The 16,180-nt window shown below is 37.6% G+C and overlaps 1 pseudogene; it reads right to left on the minus strand.

The window, feature by feature from the left end:
- Positions 1-3,705: 3,705 nt before the first annotated feature.
- Positions 3,706-3,824, minus strand: LOC122801493 (annotated as a pseudogene).
- Between the last annotated feature and the right edge of the window lie 12,356 nt (positions 3,825-16,180).

Below are 16,180 nucleotides of genomic sequence, written 5' to 3' on the forward strand. Positions count from 1 at the left end.
TTAAATTTTGAAGACGGGCTACAATTAATTAAAGTAATACTGCTACCAAAATAAACTACATTGCTTTATCTATTCCTATATTACCCAGTAAATCTATTTTAAGAGAAATAAATAGAATTCTCTTGAAATTTCTATGGTATCCAAAGAAAAGTAGAATAGCTTTCTCAAATCATTTTAGACCCTGGGAGCTTGCAGGAATACATTTTCCAGATTTAGAATCCTATATTAAAGCCTCTAATCACAAAACAATATTAAATTGGATAGATCCAAAATTTTCTTCACCTTGGAAATCCCTACATGCAACTATTATTCTAAATGAAAATAAAGTAATAAAAAATCTACAGTTGAATGATCTAAGTAATAAACTTTGGTATATACTTTATATCAATATACAATATAACATTATTAAACCTACAAATCTAAATTATATAAACTATATTTATAATACTTTTAGAAGTTTTGTTAACAATAATTTTGGTATTAAAATATGGATTCAACTGCTATACCCATTTAAATTTACAAAAAAACTTTTTTAGTAATATTAGTGCAGATATTCTCAATAATTGGGAAATGAAAAAATGTACATGCTGGTATCATTGCACAATGAATTTAGATACACTGGATGTGAAAAATTTTATTAGAACCTTTAATCTATCAAATTCAGATTGGTTAGCTCTTAATAGTATAATCCCATTTACTCAAGACATGTGTAGAACAATAAAGAACTCTTCCTTTAAGTCCTCAACCAAATTTATACTTTTTATACATGAAATTCTATATGGAGAAGTTAACTGGAAAAAATTTATTACAAAACTCTATAAAATCATTATTAACTATAAAACTATCCCTAATCAAAAATTTTGGAATTTTATTAATAAAGATTATACATTGTCCCTAACCTCTGAAAATAAAGCTAATCTTTTACAATCCATAAAATTAACTTCTAATTTACAAATTTGGAGGATTTTTTCCTGAAAATTCTTGCATAGAGCCTTCTATACTCCTTGTAAAATTGCTAAATTCAATCTCTCCAAAGAAGTGGTATGTTGGAGATGTTTTCTAAAATGTACAGCTAATTGGTCTCATATTTTTTATGAATGTTCACTCATTCAAACGTATTGGGAAGATATTGGTAATTCCCTTCAAGCTATTTTCACTGATTCCATTGCATTATCAAAATATTTAATTTTTTTGTGTATAAATGAATCTACCAAAATAAATAATAAAAATAAATATCTCCTTTGGACAATTTGGCAGTAGCCAGAAAATGCATTACAAGAAAGTGGAAATCACCATCCATTCCAAAATTTGAAGACTTCATGATTCTTCTGGATGAAGTAGCATTAATAGAAATAAAAGCTAAAGAACTAAGAATTTTTCCTAGAAAATGGACTAATAATCCTTGGGAAAAAGTCATCAGTCTTATTAAAACAATGCACTTAGATACACTTTCATCTAATTAATCAAACAAGATCTAAGAATTGTTGAATATTATATAACCTTCTTTAAATGTTTATAATTTTCATTCTTTGCTATTCCCTCTTTTATTTATTTTTTTCTTCATTGAGGCCTTTGTAAATTTTGTACATAGTTTGTTATAATTTATCATTTAAATTGTGAAATTATCTTGTTTTCCTTTTCTCTATTGTTATTGGAAAATTAAATAAAAAATTTTGAGCAAAAAAAAAAAAATGCAGAAACCATTAAAAGCTTCAAAGATACATTTAAAGGTCATCTCTTTACCGAGTCTACCTGCAAACATTTCTCAGCCTCTTAATGTGGCATCTTATATGCAAATATTTCACACACACACACACACACACACACACACACACACACACACACACACACACACACACACACACATATATATATATATATATATATATATATATATATATAAGTTCATGTATTGTATGTATGATTTCACTGTATTTTATGCATATCGTAGCTTGTATCTTTTTTCAATGAACTCAGACTGGATCTTTTAATATTACCCTTTCTGCTTTCTATTGACATCTCCTAATAACACATTATTTAATGCACAAAGATAGCCAGGAATTTTTACCTCCCAAATATATCACTTTATTTTTCTTAGTATTAAACTACATATTCTTCACTGTAGTCAATATATTTGAAGTGTATAGAAATCCTGCATAATGCACTGATCTTTCAGCTTCAAGACTATGGATTCAGACTTCATAGCATCAGCAAATTTACTTTCCCATTTATTATTTAAGAATGCAAAATCAGACATGAAGAAGGTAGATAAGATAGGGATACCCACAGACCCCTCTAGAGACCCAATTTCTATGTTTCTAGTTTCAGATGTAAATTCTTTAATTTTAACTCTAAATCCCCTATTCTATAACCAATAATTGACCCATCTAACTATTTAACCATTTATATTCATTATTTTCAAGGTCTCCTCATGGAGTACCATATCAAAGTCCTTAGCCTGGCCCAAGTACAAACCACAAGCAATCCAGAATCAAGTGCTTCCCAAACTGACTGGTAAAAATTAATTAAGTTGGTTAAGAAGTTGTATACATAATGTTGTATATATCATTACTAGAAATGAGAGTATCGGACATTATGTCACAAAAAATATACTCAAAACTATTCCCTAGTGTACAGGTCAGGCTTATCAGATGGGAATTTTCCAGCAAAAAAGAGATGCCGCCTTTATCGATTGGAGCAATTAATACATCTTTATTGACCCTGAGAACAAATCCTGTTTTTAATGATTCTTCAAACTGATCTATTTTACTCATTTTATTTTTTATTGGTGTTATTTCTTGTTCATCATATTTATATGGTAGTACAGAAATGTACTTAGAACTAACATTGCAGCTTCTCCTTTCTTACTACTTCTAGTGACACAGTAACCAGGAAATCCAGATAACACCATAGGCATAGTAATAACCGAAAAACAGATTTTAGTTATTGAAATGATATCATAATTCTTGGTAGTTGCTATACCTGTAGAAGTTGGGAACTTATTTTTCATACTTCATGCATTGAGCATAAAAACAATTTATGCTCTTCCTTCTATCACTTTGCTATATCTACCCTCATTTTACTGACAAAAAGACCTTGACCATCTTAGTAAAAGGTCTGTGTAAAAACTGAAACACACCACCACAAGCTACTAGAAATTAAACTCTTCAGAATAAAATAAAAACTTTAATTGTTAAGACTTAAAATGAGACATAAAGCGATAAAACAAAGCCCTTGTTGATTTGCATATGATAAGCACTTTTGGCTAAAAGCCTTCCTCAGATCATAAAGAATCAGGCTTCAAAGGGCTAAGATAAATGAATAAAACACCAATCATGTGGCTAAATCCAAGCCAACACCTTTTTTCAAACCAATAAATTCACAGCTAATCAGAGATGTACTTCCTTGAGGAAACAGCACATACCAAGCTAAGGCAGCCTTGTCAACACTAATCAATGTTGGTGTTATTTCAGTTCTTTCTTCCCCAGTAAATACTTAGGATTCATATAACTACTTGGGGCTTGTATAAATAACATCAGTTCTTTTTGAATGAAACTTAACAAAAGATCTAGTGGGTCTAATTCCATTACTGAGACAGTCATTAATTAATTTCTCTTGGTTCAAAACTGTCAAGCAAAATAAAGGACATAAAGACATAGTGGAAATTGACTTCTTGTGCTGATAAGAACCAACTTCATGGGGTTACTGGTTCAGCACTTGGTATTCCCAGGCAGTCTCCCATCCAAGTACTAATCAGGCCTGACCCTGCTTAGCTTCCAAAGCCAGATGAGATTGGGCATTTTCAAGGTTGTATGGTCGTATAAGCAAAATGGCAGCCATGGTGGTGCAGCGGTTAGCATTGCTGCCTCACAGCAAGAGGTTCTCTGGTTCGATTCTTGGCTGGGGTGCCTTCTGTCCGGAGTCTGCATGTCCTCCCTGTGGTTGCGTGAGTTTCCTTCAGATGCACCGGTTTCCTCCCACATCCCAAAGACATTCTGTAGGTGGATTGGATACTCTAAATTGGCCCTAGGCATGAGTGTGTGCATGTGTGTGCCTTCCATGGAAGGTTGGGCCCTGGGCTGGCAACTCGACACTGTAAAACTTCACTGCCAATCATGACCGGACAGGTGATCTGCTGTGGCGATCCCTAACCAGGAAAAAGCTGAAAGAAGAAGAAAAAGAAGCAGAAGATGGTCGTATAAGCAAAACCTGTTTCTTTATGAAGTAGATACATACCAAGCTATAACAGCTTTTGTACCATTAGCCCATGTTGCTATTCCATTGTTCATTTTCCCATTATTAATGGCAAAGGTACATATAGATGTCATCAGTTCCTCTTGATGAAAATGTCCCAAAGGACATAATTATTCAAAATCCATTACATAAAGACAAATGTGCAGTCACTAGTTGTTTATCTCAACACAGACTTTTTATGCCATGAAGCATATTTCAACTACTAAAGGGACTTAAAGAATACTAACATCAAAGAAGTGATTTTCTTTGCTCCTCAGTGCTTAATACTTCACTTATCTCCATACAACATCCTTGTATTGAGAATTCTTTTCTTTAAGGTTAACGTAAACTTCACATTCCTTTGCTAGTAGACCGACTACAGAGTCCTTGGTGCAATTGTTAACATATGGAGATGTGCCTTGTCTTTAAAATCAGTTTAAGTGGTACAACTGCATTCAGGCCCAGAGGGCAATCTGCTTGGAGATTGATAATCCAGTTTACCTCATATATTTCAGTCCTGTTGTTTATATCTCCACCTCTAGTAACTTCAAAGACACTACCAATGGCTTTAAACATGAAGGAGTGTAAAGGATGCTGAATGATATGATTTGCCAAAGGGTTTTTGTGATCCTTATGCAGGATATCTCTCAGATGGCACAACACTGTGTCCTTGAATTGTTGGTTGGTTTTGCCTACATAGTAAGCAGAACACTTTAAACAAGCTAATTAAATAATATGTTTACTATTACAGGTAGCACTGCATGAAAAATTATATTCCAGTCCCGTAATGGGATGTTTGAATAGATTGCTGTTATCTATCACAGGGCAGACTTCACACCTGCCACATTTAAAAGCTCCTTTCTTATTGATAGGACTTTTTCTAGAGAAACCATCTTTCATACATAACAACATTTTCAAGTTCTTTTTGTTTTTAAAAATTAATCTTGGCCTCTCTCCCACTATTTCTTTCAGTTTTTCATCTTGTGTCAAAACTGGCCTTGAATGATTACTATATTTGAGCATGAGACCAAGGGTTTGCTGTCCTTTGGAACTGTCATTGGATGGCCTCTGTGTCTTCCTGTTAGAGAACTAGGGTTGCCCTTTTCCTTTTCTTAAGTTTTCTGTTGATTCTGGTTTCATTGAAATGTCTTTAGTTGCATAACCTCTCTCCTTTAAATGACACTCCAATTTAACCTTTTTGCATTCATAATCTGTGTCTTTGGTACATAGTCTTGAGATGCATGTGGCTTGATTATCCATTATATTCTTAAAAATATGTCTAGGATGCATGCTGTTCCTGTGTAAATAATGGTTCCTCCATGTTTTTTTCCTGTGGATTGATGTCTCTATGCCAGATGTCAAATCCAGTTCTATCTTCACATCTAAGAAATCAATTGTTTCTTTGGAACTATTAACTGTGAACTTAAGAAAGTCAGTGGAGTTGTTCAAATAATCTGTGAACAGCATCAATTGTGAATCAACACCTTTCCACAATATAAAGATGTCGTCCACAAAATGTCCATAGAATATCAAGTGTTCTTTCCATGGATTTCTATCAGAAAGTACATGCTCTTGCTCCCATTGTGCTAATACAAGGTTTGAATAACTGTTTGCATAAGGGGTCCCCATGGCTACCCACAGCATTGCCAAAAGTATTCCTTCTCATAGATAAAAACATTGTTATCAAGAATAAGTTCCAAAAGTGTACATATTAGAGCAATGCTCACATTAATATCCCTCGGAACCACTGTATTCCTGATGGCTTCATCCCCATAGGTATTGGGAATAACTGTGAAGAGGCTAGAGATGTCCATGGTTACCAACAGCATCTCCGAGTAGTCTTCATCACTGTTCATGATGGAATATAGTGTGCTAAGAAAGATACCTGCATCCTTCAATACCATGGTAGCTTGTGGTAACAGTTTCTTCAATTTTTCCTCAACATATATGGATAGGGGTTCTATAATCCCACCCCTACCTGCTACAATGGAGCAAAGTGGTGGATTTTGTCTATCCTTGTGGATCTTCGGCAAGCCACTTATAGTCAGTACAGTTGAATTAGTAACTTCAAAAAAGTCATATATTTCCTTGGTTAACTGACCAGTCATCAGTAACTTGAAGAGATCATATTTCACACTTGAGACCATTTTATTCAGATCACTTTTACTGATCTGTGTATAGGTTTGTGCATCAGTCAGCATTTCTTTCATTCAATCCTGATATCATGGGGAGTCCATCAAAACTATGGCTCCTCCCTTATCTGCTGGTTTAATTACCATGTCTTCTATATTCCCTAGATCATTCAGTGCCTGCCTTTCAAGTGCTGTTAAATTATGGAAGTGTCTAAAACAATGACTTCCTTTTCTCAAGCTTCCTACTTCATTTTCACAGAGCCAAATAAATAAATCTACAGCTGGATTATTGACTGGTACAAAATTACTGGGTTTCTTATATAACTTGGTTCCTCTTCTTTGTTCTTTCCCAAAGATATGTTTCAGGGTGACATTTCTCACAAAGTATCTAATGTAAACTCACTTAAGTTTGAACACAATGATGGTATAAATGTGAGACCTTTGTTTAATAGCTGAATTTGGTCTCTATTCAGTTCCATCTGAGATATATTTATTACTAGTGTGCTATTACATAATTCATTGTTGTTTTTCCTTTCTTCACTCATAGATCTTGGGTTCCTGTACAAGTTCTGCTTGAGAAAAAAATGGTAAATTATGAACTGTGGGTTGATGGGCAGCTTCCTCTTTAGGTCTGGTTCCTGTGGCTAAGACAGTTTCTGTAGACTCTCTACCATTTATATTATTTGTTTCTGTACTTTTAAGTGTCTTTTAACATTTAGAGACATGGACAATCATCCCTATAAAGCCAGAAAGTCAATAAAATAACAAGTTTAGCATAAGCATACATTTTTGGCAGAGTATGAATTAAAAACACGCACCTGCCAACCCGTCAGATTAAGAAATCTGAACAAAACCATAAGGGACAATCGTCCTTACAAAGCCAGAAAGTTGATAGAATAACAGTTTTAGCATTAGCATGAATTTTCAGCAGAGTATGAAGTACATAACGCACACCTCCCAACACATCAGAGTAAGAAATCTGGACAAAGCCATAAGGGACAATTGTCCCTACAAAGCCAGAAAGTTGATAGAATAACAGGTTCAGCATTAGCATAGATATTCTGAAGGGTAACAAGTAAAAAAACACAACAAATAATTTTTTTTCACATATGCAATAAAGTTTAAGCGTAGCTGTGCAAATGTGCCCATTGTTAGCTATGCTTAGCCCAGCTGAAACGGCACGATAAGTTAAATAGCAATAGACATCCAGCATGAACATAGGTGCAATAGTGTATCAGTTACAGCATACAGCTTGCATACAGTCATTCATAGTTCAAGCCCCACCAATGCTATTTCCGTGTTGTATGTGTAAATATTACAATTTTAATTTATTTGTATATTTATGTATGAAGTAACAAATTTCTCAACCAGAGTAGTGGTTTAGGCACAGATCTGAGGTGTCAGTTTAATAAAGTAGTGAAACCCCCATATAAACACAAGTGCCCCATACAGTATAGTCACACAAGAATAAATGTAATTACAGCACATTGGGGGATGTCAGGGAAGGTAAATTTATAATATGTAATGAATGATGAATCAATCCCATACAGGTGGTAGTCCAATAAAATAAAACATAAGCAATGCTAAGCATTGCACAACTATGCTAACTGGGTGTAAGCATTGTGTACATATGAATGCTAAGCAATGAGTAGCCCAGCTAAGTAGATTTGACCATTGCTAACCAGTGCTGAACATGCACCTTTAAGCACTGCCAACTTTAGCTAAGCATATTCAAAATGTCAAATCATGGCAAAGGGCAGAATATTAGCCATATTTAAACTCCACAGGTGGGAATACAGCTCATAAGTGGTTGCAGCTTGTCACTGTAGGCAGTATGGCAGGTGTCGAAGAGGGCATGCGCTTTCGGGTGCTGTGCTGGGGCATACAGGAGCCCAAGGTCATGGAAGGACTCCTGGTAAAAAAACATGATGTGAGACTGCTGCAGGACCAGTACCAGGGTTCCCAATACAAAGTGGAAGCCTGGGAAAGTCTTGTCCGTGATCTCACCAGTGCAACTGGTATCCCTTGGACTGGTGAGCAGGTCTGGCATCACTATACTGACTTGAAATGGAGGAAGATGGAGCTCTTGGAACATTAGGTCCAAGAAGCAAGAGAGAGGGGAGCTGTCCCAGCAGTGTGTAAGTATTCATAGCAATAGCTGTTTACCAAAGTCCAGCCTTATATGTGATGGATATTTTCATTACAGCTCCAGCTGAGTGAGCTGTGAACCAGGAAGCCCATGCCAGTAGGCTGCAAAGGCTGCGTTGCGAGGCTGGTGAGTAACAATCTTGCTTGTAGTAGTCATACCAAATAAATGTAAAGGAGTAAAATGTCACCTGGCAGTAAAAAAATGTGTGTGGTTTCTACTGAATAAGCCAGACAATATGATAGCAATAGTCCCATATAGGTCATATTTAAATAAAAGTGTTAAGTGCCTGGCAATACAGTTCTAAATCCTGGACTGGTTGTGTTTACTCTGGTATTGTATGGCATGAAATGTTGCATTCACCAAGATCTGATATCTGAATATTAATGTGTTAACCACTGTTTCCCACACTGTGCTACATAAAAATATGTCTAGAATGTCTGTAAAAGAATGCTGTAATTGCAAAGTCAGATTGTGCAACCAAGAAAGACTTAGACAGAAAACACTGAAAGCAGAGACATCAGTTTGTCAATAGCTCACCCTGGTGATATACAAATTGTTGTATTTTTAGAAGACATAGCCATGGTTTGAATCCTGGGAATGGTAGTAAGCTATATGCATAATTTCAACTAGGGTTCTGTGAATATGTGTAGGAACAGTCAGATAGTGTTAACAAACATTCCCCCCACAGGTCTTCCAGGTAAGAGACTTGTAACTGCCTGGCAGTAAAGGTCTAAATCCTGGACTGGTTGTGTTAACTCTGGTATTGTATGGCTTGACATGTTGCATTCACCAAGATCTTATATCTGAATAGTAATGTTGTGTTAACCACTATTTCTCACACTGTGCTACATAAAAAAATACGTCTAAGAATGTCTGTATAAGAATGTTGTAATTACAAGGTCGGATTGTACAACCAAGAGACTTAGACAAAAAACACTGAAAAAAAAAATCAGTTTCTCAATAGCTCATTCTGATGAAGCACACATTGTTGTATTTGTACCAGACACAGCCATGGTTCGAATCCAGATAGTAAGCTGTATACATAATTTTAACTAGGATTTGGGGAATATGTGTAGAAACAGTCAAGTAGTGTTAAAACACATTCCCCCCATAGGCCTTCCAGGTAAGAGAAGTAGAAAGTAACTATAAGACAGTTGAATTATATACTGTGTACAAACATACCACTGCCCAAACCAAGGCCATAGGGTATTGTAATAATACCTGTACAGTAATGATTAGAGCAATGATCATTAAAGTTGTGAGTACTGCAAGGATATACAAGTTGTTAATTGACATCACCCCCCCACACACACACTATATCTGCAGCAATAATCTAAACACACAAATCAATGGGTATGTTTACACCAAACCTGCTGTTGGGACATATGTCGTAGTGTTCAACAAATATTGAAATGTGTTTCTACTAATGTTCCATGTTGCAATACTATCATTGGTGACCTGTTGCTATCAATGTAACCAGCATGCCATTGTAATGACCACTGTGGTTCCATATATGCATGTGTTCTGTTTGCTATGCAACTGTACCAAATCTGTTGTTTTTTGGTTAATGGGAATATCTATGCATACTGTTATAACTAATCCTGGTTTGTATTGACTATTCCTAACCCACATATGTTCTAACACTGCAACACCATAGCACATTTGGGAAGGCCGGTCCCAGTGGACCCACCTCTCCCAACTCATCTGGCTATGGCACAAGGCCCCAACATGTCTGGGAACCACCCCAGGATCTCCTCATCCACTGGTCCTACACCACCTTTGGGTGGAACCCTCTCAGATGATCGGGCTCACCCCCTGGGAGCTGGCACAGACAGGATACCATCACCCGAAGCCAGGTGCAGGGATTGGTGCCTAGCGAGCTCCAAAGTTAGTTTGGAGATCTGCTATGCCAGCTTGACAGACACATGGAGCAATTAGAGGGTCAGCCTGCCCCTCCTGCTCAGCCACCAACACAGCCACCTTTGGGGTCGTGAAGGTGCAGTGGTGACTGCCCATGGGTGGGGACCTCAATCCCACTGTTTCCATTTGGACGCTCATGGGCTTCCAATTTCTAAACACCCCTCCACTTCCAAGGTGTTTACCTCCACCCACATGTGTCATATAATGCCCCTGTATGCTGTTTTGTCTGTCTTATCTGTCTTCTACCCAACCTACCTCCCAAAATATACCTACCCCACTCTCACCTAAAAAAAGAAAGGGCAATCTGTTCCAAAAAAAATTTTTGACCCATACATAGCTGTTTAATTTGCACACATGTCCACTGGACACATCTAATCTGGTCTAATTGGCTTCACAACACATTATTGTTGTCCTCACTCATCTCTCATGGGGTTGAGTGTCCAAATATACCTCCAAATTCAGTATATATGCATAGCTGTTGCTGTAGAAGAAATGGACAGCTATGGACCTTCCCTACACCTGTCCTGCACATCCCTAGCTACTTTCTCTATTGTCTTTCCCTCTGCATGTCCCCTTTTTCACCACTTTCCTATCACCCCATTTTTCGTTTCTTTTAAAGAAATTAGCGGGAGGGTAAGTGGGAGTAAGTTCTTTTAAGCAGTAGTAAGCAGGATTAAGCCTGTTTGCATGGTGCTAAGCAATGCCTACACAAATTAAGCACTTTTACGGCTAACTGTCTGTAAGCATATTTAACCAGACCTTAGCATTGCTTACCCCGAGCAAACCGACTTACAACTGCTTAAAAGTACCTTAATCACTGTAGATATGTCTGATGTTTTGTCAAACATATCATGCAGCACAGTCATTCAACAGTAGGGAAAATGTGTTTTTATATATATATATATATATATATATATATATATATATATATATATGTCTCTATACATATATATATATATGTATATATAAGTATATATGTCTATATATATATATATATATATATATATATATGTATGTATGTATATATATATATGTATATATATATATATATATATATATATATATGTAGAACATTCAGACATCGGATCCACACTCTGAACCTCTTGCTGCAATAAATCTGGCCAATCTGGGCAAAGGCTGTGTAAATGGGTGTGAAGTTGCCCAAACTAGGGATCTCTTGAAATTATTGCCCTTATCCCTTCCTCCACAGCAGAACTTATTCCTTGCAATAAAATAATAAGGCCTGCCAAGTCCTAGACCCAGGGCCTTGTAAACTATGATCAAAGCAATGTATCATTTTACCATCTGAGTGCTACAAAATAGTGATGACATCCAAAACATATCAGTTAATACAGTCATCCAACAGCAGGGAAAGTAGTCTGTAGAATAAGTCAGGTAGTCTATATGTACATGGTTTTCGCCACCCAAGTAAATTATTTTCCTGTGTCCCTGTCGAGCAGAGCTCCAGACGTTATCCCCGGGGTGAATTTCCTATTTCTCATCCAATCATAAATATTTTTCTTGAAGAATGCTAATGAGGAACTTTGTTTGATAAAGATAGGTAATTTGTTCCAGAGTATGGGAAGTCTCTGGGACAGGAATCTATCCCTCCAGCATGTTCTGTTTATTGTGGTGACAAGGTTTATGTCCTGAGAGTGTGTAGCTCAAAGGGATTGGGATTTCTTTAAGTGGAGCATGTCCAACAGCTCTGGGTTTGACATAGATTTGTATATTAGGCAGAGATCCCCTCTGAGTAGGCAATATGCGATGGAGTAAAGCTGGAGTTTTTTGAGACGGTCTGCGTGGGGCATCTGTTGAGTGACAAGTAGAGGGGAACAATTACCTCTTTTTTCCTGGATGAGAAACCTTTTGTGATGAGGTGTGCCATGTAGAAGGATTTCCTGACTACTGTGGCAATGTGATTATCAAAGGAGAGACTACTGTCCACCTGTGTCCCAAGGTCTCTTATCACACTTTAGGTGTTAAGTAGACTATCACCTATGTGGTAGCTCATGGGTACAGAGTTTTTACCAAAGGGGATGACAATGCACTTTTTGGCATTGAGCTTGAGGCCATGGCTTTGACATCAGGCATCTGTCTCAGTGAGGCACTTTTGTAGGATGTCCACATTGTTAGGAGTTTTAATTATGGCTCCTAGTTTGCAGTCTTCTGTGAACTTCATTAGCCAAAGACGTTCTGTGTTAGCCTGTTCATAGGTTCATAGGTAGGTACTAGGCTATCGGCCCTGGGGCCTATACAAGCCCAGCCAAAAAGGTACCCTGGCTTTTTCCACCCAAGAAAATTATTTTCCTGTGCCACTGTCGAGCAGAGCCACAGAGGTGATCCCTGGGGTGAATTTCCTATTTCCCATCCAATCATCAAGATTTTTCTTGAAGAGTGCTAATGAGGAGCTTTGTTTGATATAGATAGGTAGTTTATTCCAGAGTATGAGAAGTCTCTGGGACAGGAATCAATCCCTCCAGCATGTTCTGTTTATTGTGGTGACAAGGTTTAGGTCCCTATAGCGTGTATCTCAGAGGGATTGGGATTTCTTTAAGTGGAGCATGTCCAACAGCTCTGGGTTTGACATAGCTTTGTATGTTAGATCACCTCTGAGTAGGCGATATGCGACAGAGTAAAGCTGGAGTTTTTTGAGACAGTCTGCGTAGGGCATCTGTTTGAGGCCGGTAATCCTCTGTGTGAGGTATTTCTGCGGCCTTTCCAGTTGTTGCAGATGTCTTGTGAGGTACATACCAAAAGGGGTGTTGTTCTCTATAATGGGTCTAATGAGTAATGAGTAGAGGGGAACAATGACCTCTTTTTTTCTGGATGAGAAACCTTTTCTGATGAGGTGTGCCATGTAGAAGGATTTCCTGACTACTGTGGCGATGTGATTATCAAAGGAGAGATACTGTCCACCTGTGTCCCAAGTTCTCTTATCACACTTTTGGTGTTATATATTACTATATGTATATATGTACTTTAGAAAAGTAGATATCAAACAGGAGAGGACCCAGGACTGAACCCTGTGGTACTCCACTTGTCACTGGTCTGAAGTCGTATTTGGAGTCTGCTTCTTTCACAGTGTAGGTTCTGTCAGTGAGCCAGTAGACAACCCATCTTGTGGCATAGGGATTTATACCTAGTTTAGTGAGTTTATCTATAATTCCAGAGTGGGGTATGGTGTCAAAATCCTTGGCGAGATATAGATAGGCTGTGTGAACCACCTTACCCTTGTCTATGGCTTTGGCAACTGCTTCAAAGAAGTCTATCAGGTTTATGAGACATGATCAGCCTTTTACAAACCTGAACTGGGTGGGGTCCAGAGCTTGGAGATTACCAATGTCTTTGTTTATAAGTTCCATGATGATATGTGAAGATATATATATATATATATATATATATATAAAGAGAACTATACATCCACATTCATATCCACATATATGCATACACACACACACACACACACACATATATATATAAAAAAATATATATATATATATATATATATATATATATATATATATATATATATATATATATATATATATATATATATATATGGATTCCTATTGCAAGAACGAAAGTTCACTACTTCAAACTTGTAATAGGAAGCCTCATTTCTGCCAAAGTTCACTTTAACGAAAGTGAACTTTTGCATAGGTGCACTTTACTGAAAACACCACAGCACAGCAAAACAAGCTATTTCCTCCACTATGGTGCGATAGTCACGGACCTTAGGGTTAGGGCACAGATTAGGGTAAGGGGATAGTTAGTAAAGCTATCCCCTTACCCTAACCCATGCCCTAACCCTAAGGTTTGTGACTATCGCACCATAGTGGAGGACATTGCTATGTCCTTCATTGCACTGCAGTCATCATGGATATTAGGGTTTGGGCACGGGTCATGGCCCTTACTATGACCCATGCCCTAACCCTAAGGTCCATGAGTACTGTATGGAAGTTCAGTACAATACCCGTTCGTTGTACTGAACTTAGTGTAAGTGCACTTTCGATTAAGTGCACTTTCGCTGCAGTGAGCATTCCATGCACTATTTCGAATTAGTGAAAATTTGATCTAGTGTCTGGAACCCATATATATATATATATATATATATATATATATCTATATATATATATACACGTATAAATACATATATATATATCTATATATATATATACACGTATATATACAGAAATATATGACAGCTACAAAGACATGCAATCAAAGGGTCATTCTACTGCACACCGGAATTCTAAATCTGGAGACTCACCCACTGAAAGTATTCCTTAAAATGGGGAACAATGACATCTGTGCTGTAACAGAGACATGGATAAAGGCAGCAGGAAGCACCCCTGCAATACCATCCTATAATTAATTCCACAACTTTTGCCTGCAGAACATGGACTGAAGCTCCGAAGGTGGTGGTATGTTCATATTCATAAAGGATGCACACACCTCCAGAGTGGTAGACCAACATTATGCATTACAGATCCTGCAGGTGTAGCTGACATTGGGTAATACAGTGGTCCAGGTAGTAGCCTACTATAGGAACCCAAGCATGTCACAAGACTCACACTTCATGTCCATAAACACCCTGGAGAATATTAGTGTCCAACCTAACACTATCATACTGGTTGACTTCAACTACCCCACCATTAAGTGGGAAAGCTACTCATGTACCGATGCACATGCCCATCACATCTACTGGCCCTTCCTAACATGGGTGACTGTTGCTTTACACTGGTAGTCAACACATTACTTGTTATATCTGAACACAAAGTAATCACCTTTGTAAATCCACAGCTGTCCTACACTCACTGTACAGGTAACCACCATGAAAAGCCTTTCCAAAGCTAACTATGGCCTCATAAAATCAGGGGTGGCTAACCTCATGGCAGCCATGAAAATGGAGACTAGTTGCATGACAGCTGAATCAAACAACAATGCACTATGAACATGTACACAAATGCATGAATACCGCCTTACCCAATGCAACCAAGACCCTCAACTCCAAAAAAGGAAGGTGCTCTGGTGGTCCCCTGCCATAAAGAAACTGTACAACGGAAGGAGGGAACTGATATTGAATAAGGTGAAGTCCCAAGACAGGAAATAAACCCTTAACAGCCTCAATGAATAGTTGAGATCCCTCATCAAATACTACAAAGATAGCTGTGTGAACAGACTTGGAGCACAAGGCCTCATACAGTTATGTAAAGAATCTTCATGGCAATACCAAGAATTATTCGGAGCTACTAGACAATGGTACCTCCCAGACTGAGCCAAGAAATAATGCCAATATACTGGCTGGCATCTTGTGTGCAAACATTACCCCTTACCCCCCCCCCAAAGGACCAATCACAATACCAGTACACCACCAGGCACCCAGTATTATTGCAGCACAGGTTAAAACACCACTGTCCAAGGCCAAGAATACAGCTTCTATGGGACCTGAGAATATCCCTGGCTGTGTTCTACATGAAGTACAGAGTGACCTGGCACCTTACCTGTATGCCCTGTTCAAGCACAGCCTCACCTCAAGCTCTGTCCCTATTGAATTGTGCACTGCTACAGTCACCCCTCTTCACAAACAAGGTGTAACTACAGACCCTGTGAAATACCACCCCAAATGCTTGACAAGTCTGTTATGCAAAGCTATGGAATGCATCATTATGCACCTAATAAACAGGGATATGGGGATCTGCAGACTCAGGATCCCACACAGTTTGCCTTTGTGAAGAGTAGC

The sequence above is a fragment of the Protopterus annectens genome, chromosome 4.part1, assembly GCF_019279795.1.
Source record: "Protopterus annectens isolate FY-2018-M chromosome 4.part1, PAN1.0, whole genome shotgun sequence".
Taxonomy (NCBI): domain Eukaryota; kingdom Metazoa; phylum Chordata; order Ceratodontiformes; family Protopteridae; genus Protopterus; species Protopterus annectens.